General features: G+C 43.5%; 1 protein-coding gene across 4 annotated transcripts in view; it reads right to left on the bottom strand.

Annotated features, from left to right (window-relative positions):
- The window catches only part of PCGF2 (polycomb group ring finger 2), a 96,709-nt gene that overhangs the window by 67,424 nt on the left and 12,867 nt on the right, over positions 1-16,418 (bottom strand). The window lies entirely within an intron of this gene.

Raw genomic sequence — 16,418 nt, 5'->3', positions numbered from 1 at the left:
CTTCATATATTCAGCATACAGGTACATTGCTTATCACTCCAGTTACAGATAATATTTGAAGTAGTTTCTCTGTGTAGGTAACACAGGGCATCTTCCTTAGAATCCACAGTCCAAAGCATCTCTCTGTTCTGAGAGTCTAATACAGTAACTGTCTAGTCTGAAAGTCCAATGGAGTTTCTAAGCATACTGCTCCTACTGAAGTCTAGAGCTGGCATCTGAAAGCATACTGGTTCTAAAATGGAGCCTGAGTTCTGAACAAGCCCAGATCTGATCACATGGTTTGGAGCCCCTCCCACAACAAAGAGTTAAAGACAAACTGCATACCAATGCATACATATACAATACAGTAAACAATAGGAGCCTCCAGTGGCGCAGTGGGTTAAAGCACTAAGCTGCTGAGTTTGTTGACTGAAAGGTCACAGGTTCGAATCCGGGAAACGGCATGACTTCCACTGTCAGCCCCAGCTTCTGCCAACCTAGCAGTTCCAAAGCATGTGGATGTGAGTACATCAATAGGTCCCGCTCCAGCGGGAAGATAATGGCGCTCCATGCAGTCATGCCAGCCACATGACCCTGGAGGTGTCTTTGGACAATGCTGGCTCTTTGGCTTAGAAATGGAGATGAGCACCACACCCCAGAGTCAGACGTGACTGGAGACAACCTTTTTACCTTTACCTTAAACCAGGGGTCCTCAAACTATGGCCCGGGGGCCGAATACGATCCTCCAAGGTCATTTACCTGGCCCTCGCTCAGGGTCAACCTAAGTCTGAAATGACTTGAAAGCACACAACAACAACAACAACAACAACAATCCTATCTCATCAGCCAAAAGCAGGTCCGCACTTCCCAATGAAATACTAATAAGTTTATATTTGTTAAATTGTTCTTCATTTTAATTCTTGTATTGTTCTAAAGTGTTTTTTGCACTACAAATAAGATATGTACAGTGTGCATAGCGATTCATTCGCGTTTTTTTCAAATTGTAATCCGGCCCTCCAACAGTTTGAGGGACTGTAACCTGGCCCTCTGTTTAAAAAGTCGGAGGACCCCTGCAGTAAACAATAGGAGCCCCCAGTGGCGCAGTGGGTTAAAGCACTGTGCTGCTGAGCTTGTTGACCGAAAGGTTGCAGGTTCGAATCCAGGGAGCAGTATGAGCTTCCACTGTCAACCCCAGCTTCTGCCAACCTAGCAGTTCGAAAACATGCAAATGTGAGTAGATCAATAGGTACAACTCCAGCAGGAAGGTAACAGTGCTCCATGCAGTCATAACCTTGGAGGTGGCTATGGACAATGCTGGCTCTTTGGCTTAGAAATGGAGATGAGCACCACACCCCAGAGTCAGACACGACTGGTCTTCATGTCAGGGGACAACCTTTACCTTAAACAATCTGAACTATATACACAACAAATAACTACTATAGGAGGCTTGTAGAAGCTTGCTATTTCCAACATACACTGCCCTATAAGCCAGTTTCTGAATCCAGATTGTCTGCTTTGAACTGGATTATATGAGTCTACACTACACTGGGTTTAGAAAAGGCAGAGGAACAAGAGACCAGATGGCCAATATCCGCTGGATAATGGAGAAAGGCAGGGAGTTTCAGAAAAACATCTACTTCTGATTCATTGACTATTCTAAAGCCTTTGACTGTGTGGATCATAATAAATTGTGGCAAGTTCTTGGTGGGATGGGCATCCCAAGCCACCTTGTCTCTCTCCTGAGGAATCTGTACAAGGACCAAGTAGCAACAGTCAGAACTGACCACGGAACAACAGACTTGTTCGAGATTGGGAAAGGCGTACGGCAAGGCTGCATACTCTCACCCAACCTTTTTAACTTGTATGCAGAACCCATCATGCGATGTGCGGGGCTTGATGACTGCAAGGCTGGTGTTAAGATTGCTGGAAGAAACATTAACAACCTCAGATATGCAGATGACACCACTCTGATGGCCGAAAGCGAGGAGGAGCTGAGGAGCCTTCTAATCAAGGTGAAAGAAGAAAGCGCAAAAGCTGGGTTGAAGCTAAACATCAAAAAAACCATACTAGAGACAAAGTTGAAGTACTTTGGCCACATCATGAGGAGACAAAGCCTAGAGAAGACAATTATGCTGGGGAAAGTGGAAGGCAAAAGGAAGAGGGGCCGACCAAGGGCAAGATGGATGGATGGCATCCTTAAAGTGACTGGACTGACCTTGAAGGAGCTGGAGGTGGTGACGGCCGACAGGGAGCTCTGGTGTGGGCTGATCCATGAGGTCACGAAGAGTCGGAGACGACTGAACGAAAGAACAACAACACTGCCATATAATCCAGCTCAAAGCAGATCATCTGGATTCACAAACTGGATTATATGGCAGTAAGGTTCTTCCTGAATCAACTCATTTGAAATATGGTGCTGAAGGAGAGTTCATTGACTGCCAACAAGATAAATGAATGGGTCCAAGTTTATGTATGTGTCCGTATCTCTTATAAGGGTTGGTTGAACCTTCGGTTTGCTAGTAAAACTGGATTACTGTGTCGCGAAATGACGCGCGTGTTAAAAATGTGTCACCAACATAAAAAGCGTGGCAAGGTCTTGCGTAGAGCTTCTACAGAAAGGGAGGATTTCAGCCTTTCATTGAAAAGGCATCTCTCATTCTCTCTCTCTCAGTTGCATGAGTGACGTTCTCTCTCCTGATTGGCGGAAGGCGGGAGAACCAGTTTCCATGGTTACGTGCTTGCTCCAGCTGGCAAGATGCCAACCGCCCCCAAAAGATAAATCAGCCCAGCGGACGAATTGCCTTTTTTACCTTTTTGTGTCTCAGCGGCCTCCTTCCCTCCCTACTCTCCAGATTTTAGATCTGTGTTTATGAGAAATGTCCCACTGATTTATAACCAAAAAGGAAAAAAAAATCACCTGCTTTTTATTAAATCCACACATTTTGATTCCATAATTTCTGCGAACGTGCCTGCGAACGTGGTCCAAAGAAGCAGACAATAGGATGCATCTCCACTGAAGAATTAATGCAGTTTGATACCTCTTTAACTCCTATGGCTCAGTGCTATAGAATCCTGCAGACTGTTGTTTGATAAGCTTTCTCTGCTAAAGAGTGCAAATGCCTCACCGAACTGCAAATCCTAGGATTCAACAGCATTGAGCCATAGGAGTTATAGTGGTATCAAACTGCATTAAGTGTACAGTGGAGATGCACCCAAAGACATTCAGAAGGGCAGATTATTGCCGTCAATTTAAGAACAAATGGGTTGTTTTGGGTTTTTAAGGTACTGGAGGTTTTAAAATGTAATTATTATGTTGTAAAAAGAAATATACACAAGACTACGAACAAATAATAATAATAATAATAATAATAATAATAATAATAATAATCCTTTATTTTTATACCCCACTAACATCTCCCGAAGGACTCAGTGTGGCTTACAAGAGGCCAAGGCCCAACACATCAATAAAACAACAACATAACAAATACAACAATAAATAAACTCATAAACTCATAAAACAAAACAATAAACATTAAAAGATTAGCAGTAAACAGTAGACAATAACACCACAACGCAAAGGACATTTAACAACACTATGTAACACATTTTTTTTATTCCTGGGGCCTTTCCTCACAACCCTGGAGACTAGGACGCAGAACAATGGCTTCAAACTACAAGAAAGGAGATTCCATCTGAACATTAGGAAGAACTGACTGTGAGAGGCGTTCAGCAGTGGAACTCTCTGCCTCGGAGTGTGGTGAGGCTCCTTCTTTGGAGGCTTTTAAACAGAGGCTGGATGGCCATCTGTCAGGGATGCTTTGAATGTAATTTTCCTGCTTCTTGTTGGACTGGATTGTCCATGAGGTCTCTTCCAACTCTATGATTCTATGTCCCAGAATATCAAGGCAGAAAATCCTACATTATTTGAGTGTGGACTCAGATAACTCAGTTCAAAGCAGATATTGTGGGATTTTCTGCCTTGATCTTCTGGGATATAGGGTTGTGTGGAAGGCCTTAAGTTATAAATGCGTTTCCTAATTGGTTCTATCATAAAAACATGGAAAATGTTTATTAAACTGCCAAAACTTTGTTTTTGCGGGACACCCTGCAGCACATTTTGCTATTGTCTTTCAATGAATATCTTATCGAGTCTCAACCATTTCAACATAGGGCCCTTCCACAAATCCACATAACCCAGAATATCAAGGCAGGTTACCCCCAATATAAACTTTGAACTGGGTTATCGGAGTCCACATTGCCGTATAATCCAGCTCAATGTGGATTTTATACAGCTGTGTGGAAGGGGCTTTAGCTGAACATAGACATGCAGTTTCAAATTGCATTATATGGTAGTGTATATGGGGCCTTACCATATAATGCAATTTGAAACTGCATGTATATGTTCAGCTAAAGCCCCTTCCACACAGCTGTATAAAATCCACATTGAGCTGGATTATATGGCAGTGTGGACTCCGATATGGTAGTGTATATGGGGCCTTGGAGCCCCCGTTGACGCAGTGGGTTAAAGCACTGAGCTAGTTGACTGAAAGGTCGCAGGTTCAATTCCAGGGAGTGGCATGAGCTTCCGCTGTCAGCCCTAGCTTCTGCCAACCTAGCAGTTCGAAAACATGCAAATGTGAGTAGATTAATAGGTACTGCTCCAGCGGGAAGGTAATGACACTCCATGCAGTCATGCCGGCCACATGACCTTGGAGGTGTCTATGGACAACGCCGGCTCTTCGGCTTAGAAATGGAGATGAGCACCACTCCCCAGTCAGACATGACTGGACTTAATGTCAGGGGACAGCCTTTACCTTACTATATGGGGCCGTAGAAGTCAGAGCTATGAGCATCACGCATATGGTTTGAGTACTACGGTACTCTTTCTCTCCTCCAATCCTTACCAGAAAAAAGAAAATTACATACTGGAGCCAAGCCAACTAACAAATCAACTTGCTAGTGCAGGCTGGTCTTAATAAAACCCTTATGCTAAACTCAAGATCTGATTCATCTATATAAATAAAATGTAATGTTCGTCTGTGGGATTAACAGAACTCAAAAATCACTGGACGAATTGACATCAAATTTGGACACAAGACACCTAACAACCCAATGTAGGTCCTTCACTCAAAAAATTGATTTTGTCATTTGGAAGTTTATAGTTCACCTACAATCAAAGAGCATTCTAAACTCCACCGATGATGAAATTGGGCCTAACTTAGCACAAAGGACTCCCATGACCAACAGAAAACACCAGAAGGGTTTGGTTGGCATTGACCTTGAGTTTGAGAGTTGTAGTTCACCTACATCCAGAGAGCAATGTGGACTCAAACGGTGATGGATCTGGACCAAACTCGACACAAATACTCAATATGCCCAAATATGAACACAGATGGAGTTTGGGGAAAATAGCCTTGACAAAGAGCCATCCAGCCATAGATATAGATAGATATGATTCACACACAGAGAGATATAGTATCATAGATTTGAAAGTGACCCCTAAAGACGGACAATAATATGTTCCATGATCCAGAGTAGGCAAATCAGACAATCTCTACATCAGCACCGACAAAGACACAGCAAGAAATACTGTTTACTCACAAAGCATAAGGAAATTGCATGTATTAGAATCCAACACTTTCTCATTACTTTATTTTCCAGATCACCAGACTGAGCCACAGCAACACGTGACGGGGGTGGCTAGTGGTATGTAAAACACAATAGATTTCCAAAAAGGTAACAGCATTTACTTATACGGCACAATATACGTATCCTTCTAAGGGTGCATCAACATTGTAGAATTGCACCAGTCTAACTGTCATAGATCATGTCTAACCAAGATTATGGCAACAAGAATGATTGACAACTGGAAAATAGAGGGAGAAAATGTGGAGGCCGTGACAGACTTTGTATTTCTAGGTGCAAAGATTACTGCAGATGCAGACTGTGGCCAGGAAATCAGAAGACGCTTACTTCTTGGGAGGAGAGCAATGTCCAGTCTCGATAAAATAGTAAAAAGTAGAGACATCACACTGGCAACAAAGATCCGCCTAGTCAAAGCCATGGTATTCCCTGTAGTAACCTACGGATGTGAAAGCTGGACCTTAGGGAAGGCTGAGCAAAGGAAGATAGATGCTTTTGAACTGTGGTGTTGGAGGAAAGATCTGAGAGTGCCTTGGACTGCGAGAAGATCCAACCAGTCCATCCTCCTGGAAATAAAGCCCGACTGCTCATTGGAGGGAAGGATACTAGAGACAAAGTTGAAGTACTTTGGCCACATCATGAGGAGACAGCAAAGCCTAGAGAAGACAATTATGCTGGGGAAAGTGGAAGGTAAAAGGAAGAGGGGCCGACCAAGGGCAAGATGGATGGATGGCATCCTTAAAGTGACTGGACTGACCTTGAAGGAGCTGGGGGTGGTGACGGCCGACAGGGAGCTCTGGCGTGGGCTGGTCCATGAGGTCACAAAGAGTCGGAGATGACTGAACGAATGAACAACAACAAACTGTCATAGTGCAATGATGTGGATTCACGGGAGTTGTAGTTTCACAAGGTCTTTAGCCTTCTCTGTCAAAAAGTGTGATACCTCACCAAACTACAACTCTCACAATTCCATAGCAGCGAGCCATAGCAGTTAAGGTGCTGTCAAACTGCATTAATTCTACAATGGAGATGAATGCTATGTTAAAATGAACTTACACCCAGGGAAACATGTAAAGGACTCTTGTCTTACTCTTTCTCCCCATATACCCATGATGTAACTTCTATCCATTTTCCCCAAACATATTCATTCCCCTGAGTATATCCCCCTCTCTAAAAATTACATGAAATCAAAGACTTCTCTATTTTTTCCAGTTAGTAACCTGGGACATGGGTGGGGAATAATTCCGTTTCTGATCCCAGATTATCTGCTCTCAACTGGATTATTGGCACTGTAGACGCATATAATTCAGTTCAAATCAAATGATTTGGATTCAGAAACTGGCAGTGTAGATCCAGACATAATTTCATTGGGACAGAACAGAAATTTGGGGGGAATCAATGCCTTCTTTGGTCTCTATCCTGCAGCTAGGTTATTTCCATGTATTATTCTACAACAAATAGAAATGTGATTCACAGCCGGTTTCCTAGACTATTGTTCCGCACTGAGAGTTCTTCAAGAAGACACCCATCAAGCCTTTGGTAATATGCTTATTTATTAAAATTAATTAACGGGAAGCCAGATGAAGAGTCAGGAGAAAATCTTTAATCTATTGACAGCGTTTTTAATAGATTTCAACCTGGAAAAGAAATTAATTCATATAAAAGCCCCTTTGAATTGGATTTAATTAGCAGATGGTAGAGGTTTGGGAGAAGTGTCTTTCAACTCTGCTGCACCAACTCCCACACAGAATGTCCATCTCGCAAACTCCTTATTTTTAACGCCTTTCAATTCAGTAGTATTTTTCATTTACAGAAATGTTTGGGCCATTTCTATTGTTCGCATCTTGCAAATGGGAAATGCTGCTCCAAGCCACATCCAAGCAAAAATATGGTGCAGCTACACCAGTGTTTCTCAACCTTTCTAATGCCGTGACCCCTTCATACAGTTCCTCGTGTTGTGGTGACTCGATATCATAAAATTATTTTTGTTGCTACTTCACAACTGTAATTTTGTTACTGTTATTAATCGTAACATTTCACCCGCCTCATAGGAAACATGCTACAAAACATGAGCTTTTTTGTTGAGTTCCAGGGCCAGAGAAGCAGATGGCAGAAACAGAAGAACGGCTTGCCTTAGGGGAGCGTGCTTGCTCCATCCATGTTCAACAGCTACACAAATGACCAGCCACTGCCAGAAGGGACAGAGGGTTTCATCTATGCTGATGACCATGCCATTACTGCTCAAGCAGGGAGCTTTGAGATGGTAGAACAGAAGCTCTCCGAAGCTCTAGGTTCCCTTACTGCCTACTACAGGGAAAACCAGCTGATCCCTGATCCATCTAAAACACAGACATGTGCCTTTCACCTTAAACACAGACAAGCATCCCGAGCTCTGAGAATTACCTGGGAAGGAATCCTACTGGAGCATTGCAGCGCACCCAAATACCTGGGAGTCACTCTGGACCGTGCTCTGACCTACAAGAAGCACTGCCTGAATATCAAGCAAAAAGTGGGTGCTAGAAACAATATCATATGAAAGCATAACCTGGGGATCACAACCAGACACAGTGAAGACATCTGCCCTTGCGCTATGCTACTCTGCTGCTGAGTACGCATGCCCAGTGTGGAACACATCTCACCACACTAAAACAGTAGATGTGGCTCTTAATGAGACGTGCCGCATTACCACGGGGTGTCTGCGCCCTACACTACTGGAGAATTTACACTGCTTAGCCGGTATTGCACCACCTGACATCCACTGGGAAGTAGCAGCCAATAGTGAAAGGACCAAGGCAGAGACATCTCCAGCTCATCCCCTCTTTGGGTATCAGCCAGCACGTCAACGACTTAAATCTAGAAATAGTTTTCTAAGATCTACAGAGACACTCGCTGGAACACCTCAGCAAGCGAGAGTCCAAAAGTGGCAGGCTCAAACCCAGAACCTCAATCAATGGCTGATACCAAATGAGAGACTCCCCCCTGGGCACACAGAAGACTGGGCAACTTGGAAGGCGCTGAACAGACCGCGTGCTCTGGCACCACGAGATGCAGAGCCAACCTCAAGAAATGGAGCTACAAAGTGGAATCCTCGACATGCGAGTGTGGAGAAGAGCAAACCACTGACCACCTGCTGCAATGCAACCTGAGCCCTGCCACACGCACAATGGAGGACCTCCTTGCAGCAACACCAGAGGCACTCCAAGTGGCCAGCTACTGGTCAAAGAACATTTAATCAACTACCAAGCTTGCAAATTTTGTATTTTGTCTGTTTGTTTACACGAGGCCAAGCCCAAACAACCAATTACAACAGAGTAAAACCGAAAACGCAAACCGAAAAAACGAATAATAAACAACAACATCATAATTACATAAAACATGTGAATACATAACAATATAAAATTACAATAAGCACTTGGCACGAATACTCAATATGCCCAACTGTGAACACTGATGGAGTTTGGGGACAATAGATTCCAATGCTTTGGAATTTTTGTAGTTTGTAGAAGAACCAGCGGACTTAGGTAGTGAAGACTTAATACTTTGTAAAGCTACAATTCTCATGATTCCATAGCTGTGAGTCATGGCAAATTAAGTCACATCAAACTGCATTAATTCTACCCAAAACAACTTTCCAAATATTTCATGTTGGTTCAATGTGCATCATTTCACAACACAGTATTTCAGTTTTACAAGCAAACTGGAGGTTAAACCAAGCCCTAATAGGCGATATGGACACATAGGGCCATTCCACACAGCCACACCCACAATACTTACTTAGGCGATCCCTCGTTGTCTCAGTAGGATAGTCTTCCAAGATCGGTGTACTAGCGGTGGGTCCGTAGGTGACTGTGGAGCCCTATTCTTGATCTGCATTTTCTCCCGCAGTGAGGGCATTGGTTTCCAGGTGGAAGGCAGTCCCGGTCGGGTTGGCTTGACCCGCCTTCCTCTTGACACATTTCTCTCTTTCGCCCTCAATTCGTGCCTCTTCAAATTCTACAGCACTGCTGGTCACAGCTGACCTCCACCTGGAGCACTCAAGGGCCAGGACTTCCCATTTCTTAGTGTCTATGCCAGAAATTTTAAGGTTGGCTTTGACCCATCTTTAAATCTCTTTTCCTGCCCACCAACATTCCGTTTTCCGTTCTTGAGTTCGGAGTAGGGAGACGGTGGTTGGGCATTCGGACAACATGGCCGGTCCAGCCGAGTTGATGGCGGAAGACCATCGCTTCAGTGTTGGTCTTTGCTTCTTCCAGCATGCTGACAATATCAAGGTAGATAATTCGTAATATTTGATTTGAACTCAATTATCTGAGTCCACACTGTCATATAATCCAGTTCAGTGTCAATTTTATACAGCTGCGTGGAAGGGGCCACTCATAAATTGTAATAACGGAATTTATGGGGAAATATCATATGTCATTAAAACCTTTCATTTATATATTTTACAATATATGATTGATTGCTTATTTCACATAGACTCAGAAGTTTCCCGTTACAGTCCCACGTCACACCTACGCATTTCAACTGACACACTAACATGACACAACATACACTCTGGAAATCCCTGATGTAGATGTACACGTGGAATGTTTGCAGGAAAACACATAGAGATTTAACATAACAATAGATAGGTGGACAGTTCCATAGAATGGGTAGTACAGACCAGGGGCGGCTCAACCCATTACGCAAAGTAAGCCTTTGCAGTATAGTTGATTTTGCCCAGGGGCGCTCTTGAGGCGCTTTTGGGGGAAAATAGACCTTGACATATGCGAGTTGTAGTTACTGGGATGTATAGTTCACCTATAATCAAAGAGCATTCTGAACTCCACCAATGATGGAATTGAACCAAATATGACACACAGAACTCCCACGACGAACAGAAATATATCTATCAGAAATATATATATCAGTGATTGGTTGTTTGCTTACCGTTGAAAATTACCTAGGGCCGCCTCTGGTACAGACTACTCAACAGAAAAGGCAGACAGGTCTGCCAGGGTTTGAGAAAGTTACTTTTCCAGACTATGGTGCCCCAGAAAGCACAGAAACTATTTTGTGTTCTGGGAGTCCAAAAAAGAGCTTTCTCAAGCTGTGGCTTTTTGGCGTACACCCAGCTGAAAGGATAGGGTTTCCTGCTTCTCCCATGGTGCACAAATTATAAAATAAAGGGGGACCCCCTCCCCATTCCCCACTTCCTCAGCCTTCCAATTGTAGATGGTTTACAGATGTGCTTCAGCCGGCATCGATCTTCTAGCCCTGAGCCGGAGAGATCAAACAGCCTTTGGCTGGAGACACATCAATGACCCGTAAAGCAACAAGCCAAAGTAGGGGAGATCCCCCCTCCTTCTCCTCCCCTGCCGCGTTTTACTCTCAGGTCACTAAAAGGATTTGATTCCCTTTTTCTTGCCCAGTATGCTTAGAAACCAAGAAAAATATTTGCACAGATGTGTTGCCAAAACCTCCCAAATCATGACTCTCATTTTAAAATAGTGCATTTCCCCCATCACCTGCACATGTCCCAGTAGTGGTTTCCTGCACATTGGCTCGAATCCTACAAAACAAGGTCATAAAGTATGTGCTTAATAATGAGACCTGTTTTTTTTTCAGATAATGATAATAATAATAGTAATAATATAATAATAAAACTTTATTCCGAGCTCCGAGCACAATTCAAAGTGCTGGTTTTAACCTACAAAACCCTTTACGGCTCCGGCCCAGCGTACCTGTCCGAACGTATCTCCTTCTACGTCCCACCTCGGAGTTTAAGATCTTCTGGGGAGGCCCTGCTCTTGGCCCCACCTTTATCACAAGTGAGACTGGTGGGGACGAGGGACAGGGCCTTCTCGGTGGTGGCCCCTCACCTGTGGAATGCATAATCAACATCCCTCCTCTCTTTCAGAAGGAAGTTAAAAACCTGGATGTGGGACCAGGACTTTGGGTAAGCTGGCAGATGGACAAAAGACAATGACGACCAGAGTAGGAAAGGACAATGACGATGCTGGATGGATTATGGATTTATGAATTGGCGAACATTGACCACAAGATGATTTTATTTCTGCTTTTTATTGTTTTGATTATTTTAACTAGTTATAATTCTTGACGTTATATTGTAAATTGTATATTGTATTTTGTGAATTGTTGGGCATCGAATTGTGCCTTTTGTAAGCCGCCCTGAGTCCCCCCTAGGGGGTTGAGAAGGGCGGGGTAGAAGCACCCTCCGGCTCAGGGCAAATAAATAAATAAATAAATAAATATTTACATACCGCTCTATCTCCCTGGGGGAGACTCAGGGCGGTTTCCAAGTAACAACATCAGAACATACAGAGTCACAACATAAACAATAATAACAATAACAATAGCATAAGCATAGAATAAACCACAATATACCTATCAGGCCAACAAGTAACCATCACTGCTGCAGAAATTGCGAGATGCCATCAAAACCAAGAGACGTGGCATGCTCAACAAAGGTGTCCACCTTCTGCAAGACAATGCACCAATTCACAACTCACATGTTGCCCAAGTGGCTTTGAAATTCTACCACATCCCCCTTATTCACCCGCCCTCGCACCATCGCACTTCCACTGCTTTCCAACAATGAAGTAATTTTTGAAGGGCAAGCATTTTTCAGATGATGAGACTCTGGTTTCCGAAGTCACAACGTGGCTTTTGGAGCAACCTGTTGTCATCTACAAGTGAGGTGTTTACAGTTGTTTAAAAAGATGGGAGAAGTGTGTGTCCCTAGGTGGCACCTATGTAGAGAAGGACTAATAACTGAGCCAAGTTTCATTGCTCTCAGTCCATAGGAAGTGGGTCAGGGGAAATCTTTAATGAAAGCCCCTTTGTATATTTATTATTTATTTATTTACAGTATTTATATTCCGCCCTTCTCACCCCACAGGGGACTCAGGGTGGATTACAATGTACATATACATGGCAAGCATTCAATGCCATAGACGCACAACATATATAGACAAACACACAGAGCCTATTTAACATTCCAGCTTTTTGATAAGGGTATTCTGGCCACCAGGGGAGGGAAGGGAGCCATTTTCAGTCAGTCTCAGCAAGGAAAGTCAATGTACAGGACGTGGACAGACTTTCTCCTGTACAAAGGCTTCAACCCTTAAGACTTCCCGGGAGAGAACAGTCTTAAGAGCAAAAGGATTCCCAAAGATTCCCAGGGAAACAGCCCTAAAGCTCTGAGGAATTTCGGAGGGAAAAACAGCTTTGAATATCTAAGAACTCCAGCTGAAGTGACTATAGGCTTACTGGTAGGTCCACTCGGTGCTTTGAGATGCAGTTCAACCCGGTAGTGGTGCCCACATCAGTTAGGTTTAGGTTCACAGTTAGCCTGGGAGAAGTTTGGAAAGGGATTTTCCCTTTAAAGTAACAGTTAGAAGCCACCAGTTGCCCAAAAGCCTGGAAGTATATGTTTAACCTTTTGAAGACAAAAGAAGTTTCTGTTGATTGTTCACCAATAAAGACTTTGTTATATTTCACAAGCCCTCCAAAGACTGTTTATGGTGAAAATCCTGAGAACTTCTCTTCGGGCCCCCTGGCTTCCCGCTGGGCTAAAGTTGCACGTCCTGTTTTAAAAGCAATTCGTTTCAAGCCCAGCACGCCACAGAACAAGTGACATACAAACATGTTAAAAACCAATGACTGGGCCAAATGTAAATGATTAAAATTAAAATAATGCTGACGTGACATGAACATTTTCAGAGAGAATTGAGGGAATGCAGTCAGTCCTAAATCAATGGTAAAGTGTGTTTTGAGGGCATATTGCTGAGAGTTTCCTTATTCTGGGAAGGCACACTGGAATAACCATGTTTTCAGGCTCCTCCTAAAGACTGCTAAAGTTGGGGCATGTCTAATGTCCCTGGGAAGTGAGTTCCAGAGTCGAGGGGCCACCACCGAGAAGTCCCTCTCCCTCATCCCCACCAATCGCGCCTGCGAAGGAGGTGGGAGCGTGAGCAGGGCCTCTCCAGATGATTGAAGAGATTGTGTGGGTTCGTACACAGAAATTTGGTCACGCAGGTAGGTGGGTCCCAAACTGTTCAGGGCTTTGTAGGTCAAAACCTGCACCTTGAATTGGAACCGGAAAATGAACGGCAGCCAGTGGAGCTCCTTAAACAGGAGGGTTGACCGCTCCCTGTAAGAAGCACCTGTTAGTAACCTGGCTGCCGCCCTTTGTACCAATTGAAATTTCCAGGCCGCTTTCAAGGGCAGCCCCACGTAGAGTGCATTACAGTAATCCAATCTGGAGGTGACTAAGGCATGGACCACCCTGGCCAGATCCGACTTCACGAGGTACGGTCGCAGCTGGAATGAGGTACGGAACTTAGGGCCCTTCTAGATAAACCATATATTTCTGATAACTTGGCAGAGTAATTAATCAAAATGCAGTCAAGAAATCAGAAGAAGACTATGACTTTGGAAGGTATGAAGAAACTAGGCAAAATCCTCAAATGGAAAGTTACGCATTAAATACCAAAGTCAGGGTTGACTCGGCCATTATATTTCCTCTTTCTAAGCATTGCTGTGAAAACTGGACAGTGAAGGAAGCTGATGTGAAGAAAATGAACTCATTTGTAATATGGTGCTGGAGGAGAGCTCTTTGGATACCCATGACAGCCAAAAAGGACCAATAAATCCTGGAGAAAATCAAGCCAGAACGTTCCTAGAAGCCAAGATGATTAAAGTGAGACTTTGGACATATCATGAGAAGAGATGATTCACTAGGAAACCCAATGGTTCTTAGCAAAGTAGAAGGCAATAGGAAAAAGAGAGAGACCATTATAGCTGGACAGACTATTATGGAAGCCATGGCCCTGAGTTTGCAAGATCTACTGATTTACAACAGTGTTTCTCAACCTTCCTAATGCCACAACCCCTTAATACAGTTCCTCATGTTGTGGTGACCCCCAACCATAACATTATTTTGCTACTTCATAACTGTAATTTTGCTCCTGTTATGAAACATAATTTGGGAGTTGCAGTTGTTGGGATTTATGGTTCACCTACAATCAAGGAGTATTCTGAACTCCACCAACGATGGAATCGAACTAAACTTGGCACACAGAATGCCCACGACCAACAGAAAACACTGGAAGGGTTAGGTGGACATCGACCTTGAGTTTGGGAGTTGTAGTTCACCTACAGAGAACACTATGGACTCAAACAATGATGGATCTGGACCAAACTTGGCACCAATACTCTAGAAGAGTTTGGTGGGCGCTGACCTTTAGTTTGGGAGTTGTAGTTCACCTATATCCAGAGAGCACTGTGGACTCAAACAATGATAGATCTGGACCAAACTTGGCACCAATACTCAGTATGCTAAATGTGAACACTGGTGAAGTTTGGGGAAAATAGGCCTTGACATTTGGGAGTTGTATTTGATGGGATTTATAGTTCACCTACAATCAAAAAGCATTCTGAACCCCACCAATGATAGAATTGGGCCAAACTTTCCACACAGAACCCCCATGATCGACACAAAATACTGTGTTTTCTGATGGTCTTTGGTGACCCCTCTGCAGGGGCGGCTCAACCCATTACGCAAAGTAAGCATTTGCAGTATAGTTGATTTTGCCCAGGGGCGCTCTTGAGGCGCTCTTGGGGGAAAATAGACTTTGACATATGTGAGATGTAGTTACTGGGATGTATAGTTCACCTACAATCAAAGAGCAATCTGAACTCCACCAATGATGGAATTGAACCAAATATGGCACACAGAACTCCCACGATGAACAGAAAATATATTTCAGTGATTGGTTTGGGGGTGGGGGCAAAATACTGCTTGCTTACCATTGAAAATTACCTAGGGCTGCCTCTGCCCCTCTGGCACCTCCTGGTGACCCCTCCAGGGGTCCCAACCCCCAGGTTGACAAACACTAGATTACAAGTTGACTTGGAAGCCTCTTATTCATAGAGTCACCATAAGTCCAAGTTGACTTCACAGGAGTTAGGAAGGAAGAACAGAAAGAATTTAGGGCCTTTCTAGATAAGCCCTATATCCCAAGATCTGATCCCAAGTTTTCTGTTTATCCCAGATTATCTGGCAGTACAGACTCATATAATCCAGTTTAAAGCAGAAAACCTGGGATCAGATCCTGGGATACAGAGCCTGTCTAGAAGTTTCCATCCATCCTTTACACTTTAAGGAGGAGGAAAACCCTACTCCAATACAGACCCCTTCTATACTGCCATATAATCTAGATCAGGGGTCCTCAAACTAAGGCCCGGGGGCCGAATATGGCCCTCCAAGGTCATTTACCCGGCCCTTGCTCAGGGTCAACCCAAGTCTGAAAGCACACAACAACAACAATCTCATCAGCCAAAAGCAGGCCCACACTTCCCACTGCAATACTAATAAACTTATATTTGTTAAAATTGTTCTTCATTTTAATTATCGTATTGTTTTTAAGTGTTTTTTGTACTACAAATAAAATATATGCAGTGTGCATAGGAATTCGTTCATGTTTTTTTCAAATTATAATCCGGCCCTCCAACAGTTTGCGGGCTGTGACCTGGCCCTCTGTTAAAAAAGTTTGAGGACCCCTGATATAGATGATCTAAACAAATAATCCACGTCATCTGCTTTGAATAGGATTATATGAGTCTACGCTGCCATATAATCCACTATAAAGCAGAAAATCTAGATTTTATGTGTCAGTGTAGATGGGGCCACTGTTTATTTTTATTTCTATTTATTCAACTCTTCCCAGACTGGATTGTTTGTTTATTTATTTATTTGTTGTTGATTTGGCTTTTCAGGTTTCCTATCATAC

Source organism: Anolis sagrei, chromosome 6, assembly GCF_037176765.1.
Source record: "Anolis sagrei isolate rAnoSag1 chromosome 6, rAnoSag1.mat, whole genome shotgun sequence".
Classification (NCBI taxonomy): Eukaryota; Metazoa; Chordata; class Lepidosauria; order Squamata; family Dactyloidae; genus Anolis; species Anolis sagrei.
This window is presented reverse-complemented; position numbering and strand designations above follow the sequence as displayed.